The following is an 18,919-nucleotide window of genomic DNA, read 5'->3' on the forward strand; positions in this document are numbered from 1 at the left end:
CCCTTCCCTGAGCCACACCCCCTGCCCTTCCCTACCATCCATTCAAACAGGATGCAGACCCAGCCTCCACCGCCCAGGGGGCCTGCAGGCTAAACCAGTGGCCTGAGCAGGGCTTAAGTCCCTTGGAATATGGGAAATGGTGTGTACATGTGTGTTGTGAGCTGTGTGTGCAGTACTGTGATCGTGGGCGATCACAACCGGAAGGTTCATTTAATTCGTTTGGGCAGCACTTGAGGAGTCAGAGCCAGGGCCCCCTCGACACTCCCCCCCACCCGGCCTACCCCAGATACAGGCATCTTCCTACCTCCCAGCTTGCTCGCGCGGTCCAGGCCAGGCAGGCACAGGCTGCGTTCAAGAGGCTTGGCATAGCCTCCCAGGGCCGACAGCGATGGAAGACAGATGTGTGCAGCCCAAGAATAACGGGACTCGTGAAAAGGAGTAGCCAGCTTCCACGTGGGAAGAAACAGGAGGCGGGAGGCAGGGAAGTGGGAGCCGGTTAGAGGTCAGCAGACCAGCAGGCGGGGCGCCCGATGCGTGATGGGTGACCTGCCCCTGCTTGAAAGATGCTTCCACGGGAAGGGGGCTGGGCTCCCTGCGGGGCTGGGGACCCCCATGTGCTCCACACATCAGGATCTCACTGAAGGTGTCCTAGAGAGAGGCCAGCGGTCTGAGTCTCACCCGCAGAGGAGTTAACAGCCCAGGCCAGGGGCACGCAGCCTAGGGGTGGGGCTGGGGCAGGCCTGGAACCTTCTGCAGCCTCCCACCAACCTGGCGCTCCTCTCCAGTCCCTTCCTAATCCCGCCACCCCCCCTTCCAACTCCATCTGTCTGGTCCCTCCATTCCCCACCGGCTGGCCTCCTGCTGGGATGCTTTCCCTCCAGATTCCAGTGCCTCCCAGGGTGTGGGGGAAGGGAGGCAGGAGTCCCGTGGAAAATGCAAATGTTTGGGTTGAGACAAGGGAGGAAAGCATCTTCCCCCACGGGGATCACGGGATCACGCACTGAAACCGAGCCCCCTGCAAAGGTCTTGCCCCGCCTCAGGTTAATCATGAAAAGAGCTGACTGCCTATCTGGGCACAGACCTCACTGCCCAAGGTGTGTGTGTGTGTGCGCGCGCGCGCGCGCGCGCATAGGGGGGTGGGGTGGTTAGGGACCCTCAGTGTCTCTCCTTCCTACCATGGGCTGAACTGGGTCTCCCCAAAGGGATGCTCTTACCCTCCAGGACCTCAGAGTGTGTGTGCCCTTCCTTGGAATCGTGTCTTTACAGAAGGCAGCAAGTTAAAATGAGATCATTAGGCTGCGTCCCAACATGACCCATGTCCTTACGAAAAGGGGACATGTGGGCAAAGGCAGACACGCGCAGAAGGAAGGCGATGTGCAGACACTCGGCGAGGCGCCCTGTGAAGGTGGGGGACACCGGTGATGGAACAAGCTGCCAGAAGCAGGGAGAAGGGCCTGGGATGACGGCTTCTTCCCTAGCGCCTTCTGAGGGAGCTGGGCCCCGCCAAGACCTTGATTTCAGGCTCCTGGCCCCCCTGAGCTGTGCCACAACTAATTCCTGTTGTTTAAACCCGCCCAGGTTGTTACGGAAGCCCCATGAAATGCACAAGCTGCCCCACTCTCGTGGTCTAACCAGACCCCTGCCTCACTCTGTGTCCACAGCGGACAATGGGACGTTGAGTTTTTGTTCACAAGCCACAGGAGATGAGCTGAGTCATGCATCCCATGGAGCCAAGGAGCTCCCGACCAAGTGGAGAAACTCCAGCTGCACCTGGCAGGGGCCCCAGCATCCTCTCCCTAAGCTCCAGAAAGTCTTGGTCACTGTGCCACTCCTGGCATCACCAGACTGGGGAGACCCTCAAACCAGATGTCCCTGGCCTGTGGGCAGCCAGGTCAAGATCCCAAACAAGTAGGGGAACTTGAAGGGGCAGAAGGCTAGGCTGATGGGAGCCAAACATCCTCCAACCACCCCCAACATCTGCAGGGAAAACAAATACAGGCTGGACACGGATCGAGAAGATGTCTAAACCACGAAGAGAATGGATTTACAACAAGACCCACAGATAGAGCCAACTGGAAAAGCTGAGGCTGGGCTCTAATTCTTCCTGAAAAGGGATTAAATAAACTGACAACAAGGGAGAGAGTGGGGGGCGTGAATCATGCGCATGTGGGTGGATAAAAGCCTCACCCTGGGAGACAGCAAGAGCCTCAGAGACAGGAGCACAGGAAAGGGAGGGGAGAGCCCGTCCTGGGACTGCAGGACACGTCTGGCCACTAAGTCCGAAGGCCCTGGAGGGCTGTCACCCTGGCAAGAAACAACGTGAATACAGGTACAATCCCTAATAGTCTGCTATTGATTTATCCATCTTAACATTTATTCCTTGAATGCTGCCCTCGATTCAAGGCTCCCCATGTGCCATGCACTGTTAGAAGCCTTCTGCACGAACTGATCATCTCAGCCTCACTCAATTCAGTGAATTGGATTTTTTGTTCCCTTTGTACAGGAACCTGAGGATGACAGATGTGTAGGCGACGTACCCAAGGTCACCCCACTAGTAAGTGAGGGAGTTGGGATTCATAGCCAAGCTGGCCTGGCTTCCACACCCAAGTGCTTTCCCAAGGCACCATGTGAGATGGGCCCTGAGCTGAAAAGCGCCTCCTAGAAATCTCCTCCAAGAAAGAATCACATCTGTGAATAAACATTGAATAAAGGATGGTTAACCGTAGTATGAAAGCAGTGGCCCAAGGGAGTTCCCCCGGGGCACTGTGGTAAAAGATCTGGCATTGCTGCAGTTGTGGCGCAGTCATAGTTGTGGCTCGGATTCGATCACTGGCCCAGGAGCTTTCATATGCCATGGGTGTGGCCAAAAAAACCAAAACCAAAACCAAACCAAACCAAAACAGGGCCACAGTCACGAAACCATTAAAGTATGGCATATGATGAGAGATCATGCAGTGAAAATTAAGTGAACTTACAGAGAACAATACATATAAAGCAATATGAAGTGGAAAATTTTCAACTATAAATTTTATCAGGTATGATAAGCCCCCTTATAAAAAAAGGGGAAATACACAGAGACATATGTGCATGTACACACTCAAACACACAGAGCAAAAGAATTTCAGGGGATATATCCTAAAATGTTGATGGATTTCGGGTAACTGTCTTTCTTTTCATTGATTCTGGTATCTTTCCAGTTCTCCATAATGGACATATTTATTTCATGATCCTAAACCAGTGTTTTGTTATAACTATGTTTGAAAGGACCCCCCACAGCTTCAACTATCATCGTTTCCATTTCCCACTGACGGGATGTGGGAAAGAGGGGATTTCACGTAGCCCTAACCAGCAATATGGTGCTTCTTTGGCCCTGATCTTAACCTAGGAAAAGCCCAAACTCTTGGATGAAGGAGGGAAGTGTTTTGTGTTTCCGATTACAGAAAATGACCAGATCTGTGAACTCAGTCCTCTGACTTAAGTGGGGCTGAAGCAAGGATCATACTGGGAGATGGAGTGGGACGAGGTTACCAGGCAGGGAGGGTCGGGGGACCTCACTTACTGCATCTAGTAAATGACAGCCCTGCTTTCTCAGTTCCAGCGAGAAGGATGAAAGGCAGCGGAGAGAGGGGCAGAGTTGGAGAAGGGGAATCATTTATACATTAAACAAGAGGGCAGGGGGAGGTCATGGTTAGGAGTGCAGACTCTGAAACCAGAAAAGGGTGATTCCCAGATCAGCCACCCCTTCCCAGCCATTTAATCTTGGAAAACTTACACAGTCCTTCCACACACACTCATCCACGTGCCATGAAGCACGCCAGGTGCTGGAGATGCAGCAGGGCAGCAAAGATCCAAAGTCCCCCCACTCCCGCTGGAATTAGCTTATAATACAGGGAGAATAAGAAACGACTTTAGAAAAACAAGTGAAATACACAGTGTCTCAGATGATCTTAGAGGCAATGGAGACAAACCTGCCTTGTCTGCCAAGCCCCAGGTGCCTTGTCTGCAAAACGGAACAGAAATAAAATTGCTATTTCATCAAGTTGCTGGGAGGGGTCCTGAGATCACACACACAGGACTGAGCCTGGTTCCCCACCTCATAAATACTTATCACCGATCACCATTCTCTGGAGATTAAATGCGTCAAAGCTGCTCTTCTACTCTGAGTGATTATGAGAAATGGTGATAACCATTCAGAAACTGAAGAGGCAAAGGGGAGTCTACTCACTTGATAAAGAAAATCTAAGCCAACCACACTGTGGTAATGGGTTTCCGGATGGCCAAAGCAAAGAGCAGAAGTCTCCTTACCTGGGAGTGTATCCAACCTCATAAGAATTCAGAGGAATCCTATATCCCTTCCTTTGATCAAGGAAGAGCAATATCTTTGGTTTCTCCTACCTCAGGATGGAGTTTAAGAAAAGGCACAAGACTGAGGCTTTTCACCTGCTTCTCTGCCCTACTTCTCTCTCCTGTGTCTCGTGAGGACGGCTACACAGCAAAAGGTCCCTGCAGAGGGGCCAGGAGGAAAGGAGGCCGGTTGCTCCTCTAAACCCACACAGTCCCAGGTCCCTCTGGGAATCATGGGACCGATTAAAAGCTCAAATGGGGTTCTCCCAAAGCCAGGTGGAGCCAGCCCATGGACCACAATGCAGACTCGCGCCAGGCTTTAGGGATGAACCGCCAGACATCAAGGGTGTTTCTCATCCAGCTCCCAACCACTGGCCAGCGGCCAATGATTCCCCAGGGGAAGAAGGAAGGAGATGCCATCTTGGCGAGGCAGAAGGAGCAGCTTTCCAGGATCCAAGCTTTATAAGCCCTGGACTCCAGCCTCCTGGAGAGGTGAGACGTCATCAGAGGCTAGAAAAGGGCATGGAGAGATGCGTGGATGTGTACGTGCACACGCCAGCCAATGCATGGGCAAGAATGTTTTAAGTAGTGAATGCTGGGCTGTAATCTGATGGATTATTCTGCCGTTCTGCAAAGCAGTATTTTGGCGCATCCCAAAGGAGCCCAATGATTTGTTTCCACCGACCCCAAAGAAGATAGCTTTTCCATGTAAAGGCAGGTTTGGCAGAGCCCTGTAAACTTGGTAGCTGGAAGTTGTAGCTTTTTCTCCAGAGCCCTCCTCCTCACTCAAGGGAGGCCTTCCTTTCCTGGGTCATGGGTTGGCAGCAAAAGAGCAACACAGGGACCCGATGATGCTAATTCAGAGAAACACTCCAGGAGGGCGGAATCTCAAACACTACAGCCTACAAAGCAAAGCCCACGAGATGGAGCAAGGAGTTACACTCAGAACAGATGAGGAGACCAAAAGAGGAGTTGCCAAAAGTTCAAAGAACGCACCGAGGGGGTAATAATGCAAACCTTAAGCAGCAAAAGGGAAGAGGAGCCATGAGGGGTGTGGCAAGGCGTTTACCCCAAACCACGATGCCCAGGGTGGAGGCGAGGGGGTTAGACGCTGCTCTGGGATGCAGCTTCTCTTACTGCTCGGCGTGGATTTCTCCCTTTCAGGCATCAGTCCAGCCCCAAGCACCCCATGCCTTCCCACCCCGGTGCCTCCATCAGCACCATCCAGAACTGTCCCCTAATCCTCCTGCTTGATCCAGGGGTGTCCTCAATCACCCACCAGCAGTCTTTGGAACTCCAACGGTCCTCTGTGGATAACGGTCCCGTGGCCCTGGTCATTTTGAGCCTGAGCTGCGTTTAGCTGCCGATGTCTTATTTCCCTAGATCCACTGGGAGTTCACGGAGGTGAGGGGCCGTGCATTTCTGTATTTGCTCCCCATCAGCAAGGACACGAGAGCTTACCATATCAGGCACTCAGCAGAGAGCCGAGAGGGTTTTGCAGCACCAGAGTTTATGCCCATTAGGTCACTGAGCAGAGTTCTTTTTTCAGACCGGATAAATGAAGCATACCGAACATTCTATTTTCCTTTCTCTTGTGCGCCTGGCCACAGCACACGCTGCAGTGCTCAGGCTGAAAGGCAGCTCTTTCTGGGGCCTTAGGATGCCAACATGGTCAAAGGCAGGCCTCCTGGCCCAGACCTTGTTGTTCCTTCTTCCACTGACAGCATTTTTTGGCCATGCCCCCAGCAGGTGGAAGTTCCTGGTTGGGGATCAAACCCATACCACAGCAGTAACCAGAGCCACAGCAGTGACAACGCCAGGTTCTTAACCTGCTGAGCCACCAGGGAACTCCAATTGATAGCTTTCTGTACACTCTTCTCTCTCACTCTTCCATCAATAAGTTCTTCCAGCCCTCCTTCCAAAACAGATCCCAAATCTTCTGGCTCCTTATTAATACCCTCCCGACCCCCTGAGTCTAGTCCCCCATTCTCTCTTGCCCACTGAATTGGCATCTGATGTGTCCCACTGTCTCTACATCTATAGCCTGTCCCCGACAAAGCAGGCAGAGCAACCCGTTAGAGATGTTAACTGGATGACATTATTCCCTGCTCCAAAGCCTCCGATGGCATCCCAACACACCTGAAGGGGAAAAACTCTGGCTTCCTACCGTCTGGCTGGAGGCACAGCTTCCAATTACACACCTTGCAACTTATCATGCAAATAAACCGTATGGCCCACACGATCTAGCCAGCCTCTCTGACTCTCTGTCCCAGTCTTCTGCTGTGTCTTGGACATAGCAATCTAAAACAACCTATCAGAGTTCCTGTTGTGGCTTAGCGGGTTAAGAACCCCTACTAGCATCCATGAGGATGCGGGTTTGATCCCTGGCCTCGCTCAGCAGGTTAAGGATCTGGCATTGCCGTGAGCTGTGGTGTAGGCTGGCAGCTGCAGCTCCGATATGACCCATAGCCTGGGAACTTCCATATGCTTGGGTGCAGCCGTAAAATAAATAAATTAATTAATTTAATTAAATTAAATAACCTCTCCCACTGGCCATCATATCACTTGGTTTTATCATCCATCCTGGCATTCATCTCCCTAAGAAAACTTCACTTGCCTGTCTGTCTAACCATCCACCCATCTGCTTGTCTGTTTCTGCACTTAAGGATTGTTTTTCATTGGAACCCAAGCTCCTTGAGAGCAGAGGGTTGACCTTTCTCCTTCTGTGCTCTGTCCACTGCACTGAGAACAGTGCTCCAGCACAGAGCAGGAGCCTACTAAATATTTCTGGATAGACGATGCTTTCTGGACACTGATGTAAAGAATCACCTGCCGGCAGAGCCAAGTCTTTGTAGCCTGGGCCAAGAATGAAGCAGCTGCTTTTTAAAGTTACCCAGCTGAAATTTCCCAGGGAAGAAAAGGAGACTTTGAAAGACAACCACAGAGACACACTCGACCAAGAGTGACCCATCAAGGCTGGAAAGAGTCTCGCCAAATTCTGGGACCCCTCCCGTGCCACTGTAAGGGGGCCTGGAGTCCAGGTCAGCATAAGCAACATTTCTGAAGTGCTGTAGTAGTTCCTGGGGGACATAATCAGAGTAGGGTCCTTACCTACAAAGAGTGGACAGGCTCATGGGGGAGACAGACACTTGAGCTTCTATAATGCAGTGAATGACATGCCAGGGATGTCATATGTTTCTGGCCTCAGGGAAGGCTTCCCGTGGGAGCACCTGTAATGGTCAAACAAAGTTGGAAGGCGGTCCTAAGCTTTGGGAATAAGATGAACAGAAGTCTGGCTATGAGAAGCCAGGCAGAGTGTGTCACGGGGACAAGGCATCACGTCCCAGGAGTTTGCACTATACTTGACGCGGGATCAAGAGCCACCCTCGGACCTTGTTGTTCAAACACGCATGTGTTGGGGGGCACTGGGTGCAGTCACTCTTTTTGTTTGCTTGCTTTTTAGGGCCCACAGGTGTGGCATATGGAGGTTCCCAGGCTAGGGGTCAAATCGGAGCTGCAACTGCCAGCCTACACCACAGCCACAGCAACACGGGATCCAAGCCGCGTCTCTGACCTACACCACAGCTCACAGCAGTGCTGGATCCTTAACCCACTTAGGGAGGCCAGGGACTGAATCCGCATCCTCATGGATTCCTTTCCACTGAGCTGTGACGGGAACTCCCGCATTCACTCTTTTTTGCTGTGAGCCCCCAAGATGCACGCATCAACGAAAATCCCAGATAATGTAAGAAACAGAGAGAAGTGAGAGGCAACTCAGTTTTTTGGTGTTCTTTTGGAATGCCCACCTTTTATTTGGGGTAATAAAACACTGGTAAAAAATCAGGGCTGTCTCACAAAAAGGGGTCACAAACTTAACGTTAACCAAGCATTAATCTAACAATCAGGCCCAAGACGGCAATACAAGAACTTCACCAGGGAAAGTGTGTGATTCTGACAGAAAGGTGTGTATCCTCAAGGAAGGATGAATGGTCCTGGCAGACAACAATTCTAACTTTTATAGGAGGAGATGCTCAGTCCTTGGGCAGCACAGGAGCTATGGAGTCAGAGGGATCTGGCTGCTGATCGAGGCTGCACTGGACAAGTAGCTTGGCTTCTCCAAGGCTTAGCGTCCTCATCTGTGAAATGGGAGGATTATGCCTGTCCTGCTGAGTTGCTAAAGGGGGCGGGATTATAGGCGCTAAAGCACCAAGCACAATATAACACCCGGTGTCCTGACCCTTGTATGCAAACAAACGAGCCCATAAATCCTGAGCAAACTGTTTTTTGTTTTTTTTTTTTTGCTTTTTTAGAACCGCACTTGTGGCATATGGAGGTTCCCAGGCTAGGGGTCAAATTGGAGCTGTGGCAGCCAGCCTACACCACAGCCACAGCAACACAGGATCGGAGCCGTGTCTGCAACCTACATCACAGCTCATGGCAACACCTGATCCTTAACCCACTGAGGGAGGCCAGGGATCAAACCCACATCCTCATGGATACCAGTCGGGTCCATTAACCTCTGAGCCACAACGGGAACTCCCCATGATTCTGCCCTTTGTTCACTACTTCCCGCGCCCGCGACCTACTCTGCTTTCTGGTGTGGTCTGCATTCACCTGGGCACCGCTTTCGGTTCTAATGTGATTTACTGATGCTTGTATTAGAAGATCTAGGGGTGAGCGGTCAGTGCACAGGCCTGTGCTGCAGAAACCTGCACCTTTGTTGAAAGGGTGGGCCCCTGAAGTCATGTGCGACACGACAAGACCTCTATCCAGGGGCCCCTGCTAAGGAACTAGCATGTCTCTCTGACTCCGGTTGGGCCAGTCAGAGTCTCACTCCAAGGAATCTGGAACTGGGGCCCTGGGATTGCCGGATGGTAGGCCTAGAACGGGGGATGGGGGAGTGGGGTTTAGACGCAGAGAGAGCCCTGGTCCTATAGACAGAGAAGGGCCTGAAGGCTCCAAGTTAGTGTCTTATGAAGCGTGGCCACAGCTCCTGCCCTTAGATTCCCTAAGAAGGCACTATATCTCGTTATTTCCTCCCTTGGGTTAACTAACAATGTCCTGATAGTTGTAGTTAACAGGTACTGAACCTGACCGCGATCCAGACTCTCTGAGTCTCCACACTGTATCTTCGTCCTTCCAACATCATCATGTCATCCTTTTATACTTAAGGAAACTGACTGATAGCATCACTGTCAAGACGTCATAGCTGAGAAGTGGAAATGGGATTTAAGACCCAGCTGACGCTGTATTTTATTTTTCTCTCTCTCTTACTTAGCTGCCTCTGCGGCATATGGACGTTCCCAGGCTAGGGGTCCCATCGGAGCTGCAGCTGCTGGCCTACACCACAGCCACAGCGATGCCCAATCCAAGCCACATCTGCGACTTACACCACAGCTTTCAGCAGCACTGGATCCTTCACCATCTCAGCAAGGCCAGGGATCGAACCCGAATCCTCATGGACACTATGTTGGGTCCGTAACCCACTGAGCCACAATGGGAACTGATCCTCTATTTTAATTACAATACTATGCAACTAACAAAACAATTTTCTCTATCTAAAACAAGCCCTTGCTATGGGGCAGGAACTATGCTGGTTTCTCCACTGTGGCTTTCGCGTTTCACTTGACCGAAGCATCCTTAAGAACTGAGGGGACTCCCTTCTCAAGATGGCAGGCTGGGTACCCACTGCAACCCTCTTCCTCCCGAATCAAGTCCATGTGCACAATAGAAAACATATTAAAAAATACACTTATAACTGCCTAGGCTTGAAAACAAAGAAGGGAGGTTTTCATTGGCCAAGAGCTACAAGGAATCCTTCGAAGAAGATCAAGACGCCACGAATAATTGAAGAAGCTGAAACAAAGCACGGAATCCACAGGCAAGGGATATAAAAGAATCTGCCACAGAAGACAGCCTGGCCATAGGAGTAACCAAGCCAGCCCTCGACAAGAAACAGCAAACCCCACTACCAGACAGACTCGACCCCCTGGAGGCAGTTGGAAGAGCGAAGAGGAAAGGACACTGAATATTTCATAACCTCAAAGATATAAGGCATTGTCGACGCAACATGAGAATAGGGATGTTTCAAGGGGGTTTTCATAGTGATAAATACACGAACCAGAAGACAGGGAAGGGGGCCATCTCTGAGCTCTGCAACCAGGCCCACGATCCCGCTGGGAGCAAGTTCGGCCTCTCCCCTCGGATGCAGATATAATGGTGCAGGCGGTGAATAACAAGAGCAGCAGCTGGAGGCAAAGTTGGGGACTGGCCTCGCAGAAGGGGCAAGCAACCCCCACCAACCCAGTTTCCTGCACATCTCAACTGCCCCGGGTTGTCCACTCTCAATACCACGCCGTCCCGTGCACCCCTCGAGAAAGACAACACCCTGAATTTACACCCCAGGTGACATCATCCGAAAGAGGTAAAGTAACACAGTGGTCCTTCCAAGCCACAGCTCGAACATGTCCTCTCATTTCTCCTGGTGCCCCCCAAAGATTGCCTCCCCACCTCTCAAATGTGGCAGGGACATCCAGGGCTGTAGCATCATTTACATGTTTTTTTTTTTTCTTTTTAGGGTCATACTTGCAGCCCAGAAATCCCCGGGGCTAGGGGTCTAATGGGAGCTACAGCCGCCGGTCTACGCCACAGCCACAGCAATGTGGGATCCAAGCCGCATCTGTGACCTACACCGCAGCTCACGGTGACGCTGGATCCTTAACCCATGGAGAGAGGCCAGGGATGAAACCTGCATCCTCATGGACGCTAGTCAGGTTCTGAACCCACTGAGCTACAACAGGAACTCCTGCAGCATTGTTTTTAAGGAACATTTTCCCAGCCCGGCTTGGAGGAGAGCCGCCTTCCACAGAGGACAATGTGCTATTAGCATGTTTCGACCATAACATATATTTGTAAAGGAATTTCCAGCGTGCAAAGCACTTTCCAATGCATTATCTCATCTGAAACTGTACACTAATTATGTTAAGTCAGTGGAGTTTATTATCCCAGTTTACAAAAGAGGACACCAAGGCTCCAAGTGGTTAGGACCCCTGGTGAATAGAACCCAGGTCTTCTTGCTTAAGTCTTTGTATAGTTCATGGGGTTTCCATTCCTTCATCATGAGCTCCAAGGCAGAAAGAGCCCGAGAAGCATTTTCTCCCTCAACTGCTGTGTATCTACAGAGGGGTTATGGGGTGGGGGGAGCATTCTTAACTCTTCTTGCAGTCGAGGCATCTAACATGCCTCAGGGCTGTGAGTCACCCTTCTACCCAGTCCGTGGCCCCGAGTGAACACGTTCTAGATTAGACTTCGGCAAACAAAATAACTCGCCTGGAACCCAGATAGTGTATCATTTTGTAAGATTCCACACATGAGCGATATATGATGCCTGTCCTTGTCTGATTTATTACTTCACTCGGTCTGATCACCTCTAGGTCCCTCCACATTTGGTGCAAATGCAAATGAACTTATTTACAAAACAGAAACAGACTCACAGACATAGAAAAGAAACGTATGGTGGGTTCCCAAAGGGGAAGGGGGAGGGATAAATTAGGAGTTTGGGATTCACAGATACACACTACTATCTATAAAATAGATAACCAGCAAGGACCTACTGTCTAGACAGGGAAGGAAACTCAGTATCTTATAATAAGCTATAATGGAAAAGAATCTGAAAAATAGCTATGTATGTGCATAAGGGTAACTGAATCATCTGCTGTACACCTGAAACGAACACAACACTGTAAATCAACTATATTTCAATAAACATTTTTTTTAAAGAGCCCAGATATAAATGCTTCAGCTCTTCTCTTGTCCTTCTCCTTGAAACACTACTGTCCCTTGATTTAAAAACAGAAAGCCATGGCTGAGGGTGATGGTTGTGTGAGGCAGTGTGGTGTGGGATGGGGGGGAGGTGTAGAAACCATCCATTGCCAAGAATGACTTCAGTTCCATCTGCAGGAATATATACAGAGAGTCCTGTGGGTTTCTGCTTCCATTGCTTTTTGCAGGGCTTGTCTCTGTCTCTCACGGGCAACCCCCTAGCAGTGCCTCATGCAGAACGAGATGCCCCCGCCCCAGCTCCCTGCCTCTGCTGCAGATCACAGCTGCATGGCCACCCAGCCTCTTCCAGGGGATCAGCATCCCGGGCCCCACATCTGGTCAACCTGGCTCCCTCCACCACATTAGAGTTCCCAACCACACTCAGGCCGCTCGGCGATCTGGAGAATCCCAAATCCAAACACTTGCGGAAACTCGTGTCCAGTCCCACACACCTGCCAGCACACACAGGGGTACCTTCTTGTAAAAGAGAAACCCAGGGACTGCAACCATTCTTTATGGTCCACTTTACCATTCGAGAACGAGAACACATGGTTAGAAATGCAACGTTTTCAGACCCCATAAGCTTTTTCAGACCTTGGTTTTTTAGCTTCCTTCTCTGACCTACAAGCCTTGGCTTCCTAACAGGAAAAGGGCAAGAGGACAAATTCCTTCTAACAAAGGGGGCCCGGTGGCTCTTGGGAACACCAACATCCTAAGACTGGCATGTGAGTGGATCCCACGGACCCTAGAGGGCAGAGAGTTGCTCACTTTCCTGTTGAGCTGCCCCTACCATAGCGTCTATGACTGGTCTGCAAATTCCCAGGAGAACCAGGGCGGGAAATCTGATCATTTGGAGACCACAAGCCAGCAGTTCTGCCCTCTGAAAGAATTGCAGACGCCACACCCTCCAGCCTAGGATGAGGCTTGCCTTTTGCAGGCAGTTGCGGAATTAAAGAGATGCCATGTATGAAAGTACCTGTATAGGAGTTCCCTGTTGGTGCAGCAGGTTAAGGATCACTGTAGTGGCTCTGGTTGTCACTGTGGCGCGGGTTCGATTCTTGGCCAGGAAATTTCTGCATGCCTATGGGCATGGCCAAAAGTAAATAAAGGCATCTCATACATAGCATGTGTGCTCTGCCAACTCTAGACATTCAACTTTGGTTGGCCAAACTTAAAAGATCTCAAAGAGCAGGTGAAGGACAGAAAAGTAAGAAGATGGGAGAGTCTCTGTGGAGCTAAGACCTTGGAGATGACACTGGCAGTTCTCTCTGGTTCCCTGTGCCTTCCCTAAGGGGAATTCCTGCATCCTCATATGCCAAGTCGCTGGACAGCACGCCAGGTGTCTGTCTGGGTCACTGTCACACACACCCTCCTTATCTATGCTAACCGGTGTGAGCTTGCAGGAAACTCCCCATACAGATCCACTACGAGCCAAAGAGGCTCTGTGAGGTCCGGTCATTTTCAGGAGAATTTGAAATACACACACACACACACACACTCATCTATAGGTGGATCTGATGTCCAGAATCTGGGGCCCCACAGATGCCCCCCAAACCTTACCATCTATCCACATTCCACTTGGAGTCTATGGAAAGGTCTGCAGACTTTGGAAAAAGTCCCCATAGTGGTTTCAGATTTCCGGGGCTACAATGCCCAAAGCCACTTTCTTTTTCTTTTTCTTTTTCTTTTTTTTTTTTTTTTTTTTGATTCCTAATCCATAATCAGGATGGAAATGCACAGAAGATGAAAAAAAAATGGTGGGATTTCCCCCCCCACTGCCAATCAAACTCTCAGCCTTGCTCTTAGACTGGTCCCTGGTTCCCCACAGCCAGAGCCACACCAATCCATGAACTGTCCCCTGTCCTCCCCACCTGGTTTCTTCTCCCCCGGAGCCAGCCCTGGTCAGAGTGACCATGGATCAAATCCCACGTGATGCTCCCCTCTGCATTTCAGTCATTGGTTCGCTCATTCATTCATTCTCCATCAATCCAACGGACAGTCTTTTTTCCATCAAACAACTATTTATCAAGAGCCGTCTCCCCTACTGCACCAGAGTGAACTTTTCTTTGAAAACAGAAGGCTGGTTGTGCCCTCCCCGTCCACCCCTGCTGGCTCTCATCATCCTTGGGATGAGGCGCAAGCTCAGTGTCTGCCCTAGTGCCTCTCACTTCCCTGGACCCCATGCTGCTCTCCATGCACCACAGACCTGGGTTCCTCCCTCACCTGGAGGCTCTTTCCACCTGCTTCCTCACCTGGAACTCTCCACGCCCCCTTCTCCGCCTACTGTCACAGGCCTGCAGGGAACCTCCCAGTCCCGCTCCCTCCACATGGGCTGCTCTCCTTCCATTTCTACCCTGAGCCCTGCTCACTCTCTTTAGGCAACAGTCATTGGATTATGGATCAAAAAAAAAAAAAAAAGAAAGAAAGTGGTTTGGGGCATTGTAGCCCTGGGAATCTGAAACTGTGATGGTGCTGCAAGAAAACACAGGACAAACAGGGGGCATCCTTCTCCAACCCCTAGTCCCTTTTTTGTTGCCCTCACAGTCAAAAATTGGACCTTCTCTAAAGGCTTCATCCTTGACTGTGCCTCTGTCGGTCCCCCAAGAACTGAGGAGACTTCCTGCAGACAGACGGTAACTTGATACAGCAGCCCCGAAAGGAGATGTAAACACTGAAGGGGGGGACAGGAAGGTAGATTCCAATACATACCAGAGCCAAAAGGTAGAAGGGAAATGCTGGCGGATTAGAGTGACAAGCTGAGGTCTCCCTCCCAGTAACCCAACCCAAATTCAACTTGATTTCCTAGACTTGCTAATAGACCACAATCGAAAATATGTTTCTCTCTTGTTCTTGCTCTGACACACACACACACACACACACACACACACAGAGAGAGAGAGAGAGAGAGAGAGAGAGAGAGAGAGAGAGAGAGAGGACACAGAATAAATACACTGACGGTTTCCTTGATGATCATTTAAACACTAAGAAAGAGAGAGAAAAAGAAAGAATGAGAGAGCAAGTTATGAAAAGCAACTTTTCCCCCCATTTTAATCCACAGCCATCAAAAGTCTTAGACAATTATTTTTAAAGTCCATAAAAGCAATGTATGAATGAATTCTCACATGAAGGCAGCTTAGCCCTGAGCTCTGACCAGCACCTGGATATTTTTGAAGTTTCTTTGGGGACACTACCTTTGACCCAAGTGCTATGCACACACATCTTTGGAAGGAAGGTCCAGGCGAGACACAGAGAGAAGCAGCAGCCTGAAGCTGCCATCGTCTTGTATCTGTATGGCCCCGGAGATGACGCTGGGAACTTCGCTCCCTCCCACTGTGTGTCGGGGTCATCAGGACAGGACCTCCCCTTGAGATGCTCCCCCAGCGGGGGAGGCAAGAGGGCCTCTGGTCCTACTGCTCCTGGACAAGGTGGAAACCAGGAGCCCTGCCCCCTGTGTGCCACCGCAGGATGCGGCGCAGGGTCAGGGATGCTCGAACCCCAGGACGTCGAAACCCACAGCCTTGGGTCAAAGGACCTTCCAGATCCCCAGACTCCCAGCTCGGAGCCTGGTTCATGGGATCACACAGCAACCTCCGGAGGCTCTCCCTGAGCCCTGGCGTTTCAAGAGCAGACCTGGTCAACCCGTCCAAACTTGTCTTTCCCAATCACCTGCCTCCAAGGATTCCTCCTTCTTCCAAAACCCCAAAGCCTCTGGGATCCCTGCCACTCACTCACGTGCCACGTGCCCAACATATCTTGCCCCACCCTGCAGTCGATTTCTTTGCAGGTCTGCCCTGTGCCCAACTAGACTGCAAGGCTCCTGAAGGCAGGCCCCAGCCTGCCTCCACCAGGTACTCGGCATGGTACCCAAGTTCCCTGCATGCTGGGTAAGAAGAAATGAGAGTAGCCTGAGGCCCCCTTAAGACAACACTTTAGATATTAAGCAGATAAGAAAAACATCTAACAGATGTGTTATGTTTTTTAAAGGCCCCTTCTACATTCCAAAGAAATTACTTAATAAGGACCTGATGTCTATTCCATTTCTGCTGGTATCTGGACCAATTAAAAACAGGATGTGGAAAAAAAAAAAAAAAATGCCGAGGAGCTCACTGTGCAGGAGGGATTCAGAGAGGACAGGAGTGGACAGTAGATGGCAGCCTGTCCCTGTGTCGGGAGTGGTTCCAGAGCCAACAGGGGAGGCAGGGAGGCAGCAGAGAGAAGCAGCGCTTAAGAGCCTTTCAGACAGACGCACCTCGCCTGCCTGGGCTGACAGCCACAAGCGAGATCCTTCTACTACCCACACGTGTGAGCAAAACGCACCAGCACATGCACCAACATCTGTGCAACACACACCTTCCCCAAACTCTCCTCAAGAGCCAAGGGCTCCCATCATGATGGGCTCTCAGCATCCATGGCCAGAGGCTTGGTCTGGCATTGGGAACCCAGGCACGAGAAAGCCGCTGTCCCGCAGTGGAACTAAGCGAAGACCGTTCCTGGACCCTCCCACCTGCTGCGGGCCAAGAGGATTCCCCATCCTTCATCAATCCCACCGACAAACGACACTCCAGCCAGGCATCTGCACCTGCCCCTTCATGATCCCATGGCCCCTCCCCGGAGCACACTGATAGAACCGGGCCACGGCCCTCACTAGCTCCCCAACCAACCCTGGAGCTTAGAGCTGCAGGGTTCATCTCTGCATCTTCTCCAGCATTGAGCACAGGGCCTGAGACTTGGGATGCTTAATGAGCCCATTCCAGTGAGAGGCTAGGAATGCTAAGTGGGGTAACACGGGGAGGCTCAGCAGAGGCAGGGAGCCCCAGGCACCCTGGGGGATGCAAGGAGGCTTCCAGGAGAAAGTAATGGTGCCACCAAGATGTGAAGCACGCTTTCAGTTTCCTTGGTGAAGAAGGAGGGGGGTGCTTTCTAAGCGCAGTGTACGCACAGAATAAACCCTCCAAGGCTCGTCTCAACTTCAAGAACAGATACGTGTTTCTGCCCCTTGTATCATCTTGCGATTAGAGAACGGTCCTCTCCATTTAAGCCCTCTCCCCCATCAAACCATCCATCTGGGTTTTTCTATGCATCCTCAATTCCCATACTGAATGACGAGGCAGGAAAATGTGGGGGCTCATGGAAGCCAGATACCCTTCACTCCCCACTGAACAGACAAGGCAAGTGAGATCCCCTATGGTTCAGGGACTCCCGGAATCACACAGTTGGTCTCTGGGAGAGTTGAGGGCGGAGTCTGTAGCTCACTGAATGCAGCTACCCAAAGATAATTTTATCCCACATAAACCTCTCCCTACGCTTCCAACTTCCAATCCAAGATCTGCCACAAATCTGGCAAGCCTGTTTCTTCGGCACTTTACAAACATGCACTCATCCATATGTTCAATAACTTATCTGGCATCATATAACTGAATTTCCTCCTCCACCCCCTCCGCATCTCTGCACACAAGTCCTCCAGGGCAGAAGGGGTACCTGAAAATCCCAGGCAGGGACCACAGCGGGGGTCAGGGAGCAGCTGGGTCAGGGAACAGGTGAACTGTCCTGACTGGCAGGGTCCTTTGGACCGTCTGATGAATCCAATTCCCTCTTTCTTCTGGAAGAGGAAATAGAGGCTCATGGAGGGAAAGGGATCTGCTCAAGGTCACAGCTAGTTGGAGTCCTTTTGAGCCAGTTGAGAGGCAAGCTGGGTGTCAGGAGAGCTGGGCGCCTTCCCCATCATGGGATGCACTTGTTGGAGCTGCCTTTTCCCTCCTGGACCCAGTGGAAGCAGGCCCCACGTTCCAGCAGGAGTAGGTCTGCTAGACACAGAATGGAAATAATCCCAGACTGAGAACTTGAACTATATTCCCCAAGGGATGATCTGGAGCCAGAGGGGGAGGATATTTTTAAATGCCAGGGGCTCAGACCTAAAAACAGAGGGAAAGGGGGCAAGGCTTGGCTATCATAAAAAAATGATAAGAATAGGGCTGTGTCCTCTTACAGAGAAGAAAAGCATTACTCTACACATGGAAAGCTGTTTTCATGAAAGCAAACATGTATCTTTGGAGCACCCACAATTTCACAGGCCTTTAGTTAGTGTATGTTTATTATCACATTGAACATATTTTCAAGCAACAGGGCAAAGTCGTTCTCATTAATTCCTCTGAAGATGGACGTGTGGTGGTGGTGGTGGTGGATGATGGGAAAGTCAGCGGGGGTTGGAAAAACATAAGCCTTCAGTCACATCCTTTAGAAACACCAACATGCACCCCAAGAGCCCCACTGGCTTTCCTATTTCTGGTATTGCCCAGAGACGGGCATGAAGCAGGCAAGCGCCAGGGCTGGCGGACTCTACAACAGCTCTGCTGTGCATCAAATAAAGCCCAGAGACCCCAGTCCTTAGCAGCAACTCCTGCCGTCAACTTCTCAGCAAGAAAGCTATGTTCCCTTTGGCTGCAGCAGAGATGGAGGGAGTTCCCTAGCCTATCAAGGAAAGCCATTTTCCAAAGTCTGAAGAACCCTCATGTTCTCCAATTTCTTTTACTTTGACTCGGTGCAACCTTCATGCCAGGACTCAAGGATGCCGGCGCCTAGCACCTCTCGTGGGTGAGTGGATCAAAACCAGATGTCCAGCTCCAGTCTCTCGTAGGGTTTACAAGGAGGCACTTGCAGCTTAAATCAATACCCCCATTCTGGAAGGACAGATTCCCTTGTCACCAGAACGGGAAGCAAAGGGGGAGGGCGATAAGAGCTAAGACAGATCTGACAC

The 18,919-nt window shown here is 50.9% G+C and overlaps 1 protein-coding gene across 3 annotated transcripts in view; it reads right to left on the reverse strand.

The window, feature by feature from the left end:
• Positions 1-18,919, reverse strand: part of NTF3 (neurotrophin 3) — a 70,038-nt gene that overhangs the window by 42,967 nt on the left and 8,152 nt on the right. Inside the window, exon 2 of one of the 3 annotated variants that reach the window (XM_021090893.1) lies at positions 7,456-7,574. The exons of the other annotated variants lie outside the window; for them this stretch is intronic. The gene's annotated coding sequence lies outside the window, so the exon portion shown is untranslated. The remainder of the gene's footprint in view (positions 1-7,455; positions 7,575-18,919) is intronic. 3 annotated transcript variants of the gene reach the window in all.

Source organism: Sus scrofa, chromosome 5 (assembly GCF_000003025.6).
Source record: "Sus scrofa isolate TJ Tabasco breed Duroc chromosome 5, Sscrofa11.1, whole genome shotgun sequence".
In the NCBI taxonomy this organism is placed as follows: domain Eukaryota; kingdom Metazoa; phylum Chordata; class Mammalia; order Artiodactyla; family Suidae; genus Sus; species Sus scrofa.